We start from the raw sequence: 6,069 nt of genomic DNA, 5'->3' as shown, positions 1-6,069 counted from the left end.
GGATGAGTAGGTATCAATCTCACTGGTCCCTACACCAGACTGGGTGAGTAGGTATCAATCTCACTGGTCCCTACACTGGGTGAGTAGGTATCCCTCACTGGTCCTCTACACCAGACTGGGTGAGTAGGTATCAATCTCACTGGTCCCTACACCAGACTGGGTGAGTAGGTATCAATCTCACTGGTCCCTACACCAGACTGGGTGAGTAGGTATCAATCTCACTGGTCCTCTACACCAGACTGGGTGAGTAGGTATCAATCTCACTGGTCCTCTACACCAGACTGGGTGAGTAGGTATCAATCTCACTGGTCCTCTACACCAGACTGGGTGAGTAGGTATCAATCTCACTGGTCCTCTACACCAGACTGGGTGAGTAGGTATCAATCTCACTGGTCCTCTACACCAGACTGGTTGAGTAGGTATCAATCTCACTGGTCCTCTACACCAGACTGGATGAGTAGGTATCAATCTCACTGGTCCTCTACACCAGACTGGGTGAGTAGGTGTCAATCTCACTGGTCCTCTACACCAGAATGGGTGAGTAGGTGTCAATCTCACTGGGTCCCTACACCAGACTGGGTGAGTAGGTATCAATCTCACTGGTCCTCTACACCAGACTGGGTGAGTAGGTATCAATCTCACTGGTCCCTACACCAGACTGGGTGAGTAGGTATCAATCTCACTGGTCCTCTACACCAGACTGGATGAGTAGGTATCAATCTCACTGGTCCCTACACCAGACTGGTTGAGTAGGTGTCAATCTCACTGGTCCTCTACACCAGACTGGGTGAGTAGGTATCAATCTCACTGGTCCCTACACCAGACTGGGTGAGTAGGTATCAATCTCACTGGTCCTCTACACCAGACTGGGTGAGTAGGTATCAATCTCACTGGTCCCCTACACCAGACTGGGTGAGTAGGTATCAATCTCACTGGTCCTCTACACCAGACTGGGTGAGTAGGTATCAATCTCACTGGTCCCTACACCAGACTGGATGAGTAGGTATCAATCTCACTGGTCCTCTACACCAGACTGGGTGAGTAGGTATCAATCTCACTGGTCCCTACACCAGACTGGATGAGTAGGTATCAATCTCACTGGTCCCTACACCAGACTGGATGAGTAGGTATCAATCTCACTGGTCCTCTACACCAGACTGGGTGAGTAGGTATCAATCTCACTGGTCCCTACACCAGACTGGATGAGTAGGTATCAATCTCACTGGTCCCTACACCAGACTGGATGAGTAGGTATCAATCTCACTGGTCCTCTACACCAGACTGGGTGAGTAGGTATCAATCTCACTGGTCCCTACACCAGACTGGGTGAGTAGGTATCAATCTCACTGATCCCTACACCAGACTGGGTGAGTAATTTTAATAGTAAAATGAAATATTGTCATTTAGAAGACGGTTTTATTCAAGGCCACTTAAAGAACTGTCAACATAGACAGTGAATGCGGGACTCAAACCCACAACCCTGGTGTTGCCATGGCCACACTAACCCACAACCCTGGTGTTGCCATGGCCACACTCTAACCCACAGATCCATTCATTTTACCCAGCACCAAAAATGGTTCCCTTATGAGGACAAACTGAAGAACCCTGTATGGTTCTACTTAGCACCTTTTGTTCTAAGAGTGTAACGTGTCCCTTCCTTCTCCCTCAGGTCCTCTCCTGGAAGTGTAAGCTCCCCCTACAGACCATAATGCGTCTGCTGCAGGTGCTGGTCCCACAGGTTGAGAAGATCTGTATCGACAAGTAAGTCAAACATCACTGGTCATATTGGTCATCAAAGGTTTACTTCTATGAAGTGTCAGTAGATGCTGTGAAGTTATTTTATTATATATATTATAAGTTATATTATTATATATATTATAAGTTATATTATAATATATTATCTAACTTTGCTCCCAACCCCCTCATACAACACACACCATCCATTTTGGAAGAAACACTTTAATGACTGATGATATTTAAATATCTGTTTTTATGTATGTGGAGCCAAAAATATATTTTCCCTCTCTCTCTCAGAGGTTTGACAGACGAGTCTGAGATCCTGAAGTTCCTCCAGCATGGTACCCTGGTGGGCCTCCTGCCCGTCCCCCATCCCATCCTCATCCGGAAGTACCAGGCCAACGCCGGCACGGCCATGTGGTTCCGCACCTACATGTGGGGAGTGGTCTACCTGCGGTGAGTAGGGCATGATGGGAGCTGTAGTCCTATGGTATTTCACTCATTTTCATGATTCATGTGGGGTTTCATCTGTGTACTTCTTTCTTCTGGGATGTGTTCATTTGGCAACAAACGTTCCAATGCGTTCTCTCTTCCTCTTAGATCTAAGAGGAAATAGTCTTCCAATGTATTTAACATTTGAAACCTTTATTTGTCTTCACAGCAACGTGGACCCACCCATCTGGTACGACACGGACGTACGTCTCTTTGAGATCCAGAAGATGTAGATAACAGTGAAGAGATGTTGACTGAAGATGGGACTACTTCCTGTCTTGTTCCTGCCCCTTCCTCCTACTGGCACTCTCTCCCTTGAACCTCACCTACCTTCAACTTGCCTCATCATCATCATGCTTGCCCCTCACACCTTCTCTTTGACTTTCCCCCGGTTGTGCAAACGTAATGTGGACAATATTGATAAAGGGGGGGGGATAGCTAGCACCTACTCCAAAAGCAGGAGGTTGAGTTGTACAGGGTTTGAATTACAGGGGGGCTAAGAGGGGCTGGGCACCCCTTTTACAAATCAGGACCCCATATCAGAATTGAAATATCTATGTGAAGCCATACCAGAAGTGTCAAAGACATAAACAATGGGCACCCACAAGGGTCAATGTGTAATTCAAACCCCTAGACATGGATGAGGATAGGACTATTATCTACACTGTGTAAGTACACCCTGAAACCTCAAGACTACAGAATGTCTGTCAAAGCACTGAGACATTAGTGTTAGCAAGCAAACTGTCTTTCCGTCTCCCTTCCTAATCATGGACTCCATGTTAAAGCTCTGTGTGAAAATCAGCTTTGATGGAGAGAGTATGGAGAGAGTGATGGAGAGAGTATGGAGGAGAGTGATGGAGAGAGTATGGAGAGAGTGATGGAGAGAGTATGGAGAGCGTATGGAGAGAGTGATGGAGAGAGTGATGGAGAGAGTATGGAGAGAGTGATGGAGAGAGTGATGGAGAGAGTATGGAGAGTGATGGAGAGAGTGATGGAGAGAGTATGGATGGAGAGAGTATGGAGAGAGTGATGGAGAGAGTGATGGAGAGAGTATGGAGAGAGTATGGAGAGAGTATGGGAGACATTGGTTACATTTTATTATATGACCTTTATGAAGACATTATATAAACTTATACATGTTCAGAAATGATTATACATTTGTAGGAATTACAATGCTTCTAAATACAGAAATGTTTACTGTTGCTTATTCATTAAATGTATTATAAAGTGTCAAAATTACACTTTTAGTTAGCAGCCTAAAATAATCTTGGATGGCATTGCTATTTCACATGAATTGTATTTGACACATTAAAGTGAGAACGTGTCATGTTGTGAAATTGCACTTCCTCAAATGAGACCTTACTGCTGTGGTCTTTGTAAAGTGGCAATGTGACAAGGGATTGTATCTCGTCAAGAACTTGAAAAGGACACTATTGTCTGTTCCAGACTGAAAGAAACAAATATCCCAACTGACTTTATGTTATTGTGTAAAAGTCAAAGGCTATATTTTTTATTTCATTTTATTTTTTTATTTGACCTTTATTTAACCAGGCAAGTCAGTTAAGAACAAATTCTGATTTTCAATGACAGCCTAGGAACAGTGGGTTAACTGACTGTTCAGGGGCAGAACGACAGATTTGTACCTTGTCAGCTCGGGGGTTTGAACTCGCAACCTTCCGGTTACTAGTCCAACGCTCTAACCACTAGGCTACCCTGCCGCCCCAATATCTTACATATACGTTGTAATATTTGTCTGCATATCATTCTGCAATCAGCATTGTCGACTGTAAATACTGTGTTTGATGTTTAAAGTATAATTTTTTTCTTGAATTATACAGAATACTATATTATAAATTATTCATAAAGGAACCAGCAAAGCCTTTCAATTATTTTATTTGTATTTATTAAGGATCCCATTAGTTCCTTCCATTAGTTCCTCCCATTAGTTCCTCCCATTAGTTCCTTCCATTAGTTCCTTCCATTAGTTCCTCCCATTAGTTCCTCCCATTAGTTCCTCCCATTAGTTCCTTCCATTAGTTCCTTCCATTAGTTCCTCCCATTAGTTCCTTCCATTAGTTCCTCCCAAGGCAGCAGTTACTCTTCCTGGGGTCTAGCAACATTAAGGCAGTTATAAACAATTTAAAATATTTAATGACATTACATTTCATAACACTTTTCACCACATATTAAGTGTGTTCCCACAAGTCTCTACTACCACATATTTACATTACAAAATCCATATGTACATGTGTGTAGAGTGTATCTTACTATGTGTAAGTGTGTGTCTGTACCTTTGTGTGTGTGTCTCTTCACAGTCCCCACTCTTCCATTAGGTGTATTTTTACCTGCTTTTTAAATCTGATTCTACTGTTTGCATCAGGATGTGGAATAGAGTTCCATGTAGCCATGGCTCTACATAAAACTGTGCCTCCCAGAGTCTGTTCTGGACATGGGGACTGTGAAGAGGCCTCTGGTGGCATGTTTTGTGGGGTATACATGGGTGTCTGAGCTGTGTGCTAGTATATTAAACAGGCAGCTCAGTGCATTCAGCATGTCAACTCTTCTTACAAAAACAATTAGTGATGAAGTCATTCTCTCCTCCACTTTGAGCCACCATGAGAGAATCACATGCATATTATTAATGTTAGCTCTTCCTGTAAGGGCCAGCCATGCTGCCCTGTTCTGAGACAATTGTAGTTTTCAGAGTAACCTCTTTGTGGCACCTGAACACATGACTGAACAGTAGTCCAGGTGCGACAAAACTAGCCTGTGGGAGCTGCCTTGTTGATAGTGTTGTTAAAAAGGCAGAGGAGCGCTTTATTATGGACAGACTTAGCTATTATTGTATCAACATGTTTTGACCATGACAGTTGGTCAACTTGCCTAATTTCCACATTATTTATTGCAAGATTTAGTTGAGGTTTAGGATTTAGTGAATGATTTGTCCCAAATACAATGCTTTTAAGTTTTGAAAATATTTAGAACTTATTCCTTGCCACCCATTCTGAAACTAACTGCAGCTCTTTGTTAAGTGTTGCAGTGATTTCACCCACTGTAGTAGCTGATGTGTAGAGTGTTGAGTCATCCGCATACATAGACACACTGGCTTTACCAAAAGGCTAGTGGTATGTCATTAGTAAAGATTGAAAAAGTAAAGGGCCTAGACAACTGACCTGGGGAATTCCTGATTCTACTTGGATTATGTTGGAGAGGCTTCCATTAAAGAACACCCTCTGTGTTCTGTTTGACAAGTAACTCTTCATCCACAATATAGTTGTCACGGTCGTCGTATGGAGGAGACCAAGGCACAGCGTGGTAAGCCTACATACTTCTTTAATAAAGAAAGAACACTGAACAAACTAACATAATGAACCTTGACGCAAATATGAGTAGTGCAGACAGGAAACTAAACATAGAATAAGAACCCACAAATACCCTATGGCAAATGGCTAACTAAATATGGTCCCCAATCAGAGACAACGATAGACAGCTGCCTCTGATTGGGAACCAATTCAGGCCACCATATACCTAGACTTACAAAACCCCTTAGATATACAAAAACCCCTAGACAATACAAAAACTAACATACCCACCCTAGTCACCCTGACCTGACCAAAATAATAAAGAAAACAAAGATAATTAAGGTCAGGGTGTGACAATAATAGGGGGTGTAAAGCCATAACACATACGTTTTTCCAGCAGAAGACATTTTGGCAATGATCAACATTGCCAAAAGCCACACTGAAGTCTAACAAAACAGCTCCTACAATCTTTGTATCTTCAATTTCTTTCCGCCAATCATCAGTCATTTGTGTAAGTGCCATGCTTGTTGAATGTCCT

General features: G+C 42.8%; 1 pseudogene; it reads left to right on the top strand.

The window, feature by feature from the left end:
* LOC115118686 (protein HID1-like) overlaps window positions 1-3,200 on the top strand; it is a 65,344-nt pseudogene extending 62,144 nt beyond the window's left edge.
* The last annotated feature ends 2,869 nt before the right edge of the window (window positions 3,201-6,069 follow it).

The sequence above is a fragment of the Oncorhynchus nerka genome, linkage group LG26, assembly GCF_034236695.1.
Source record: "Oncorhynchus nerka isolate Pitt River linkage group LG26, Oner_Uvic_2.0, whole genome shotgun sequence".
Lineage (NCBI taxonomy): Eukaryota > Metazoa > Chordata > Actinopteri > Salmoniformes > Salmonidae > Oncorhynchus > Oncorhynchus nerka.
This window is presented reverse-complemented; position numbering and strand designations above follow the sequence as displayed.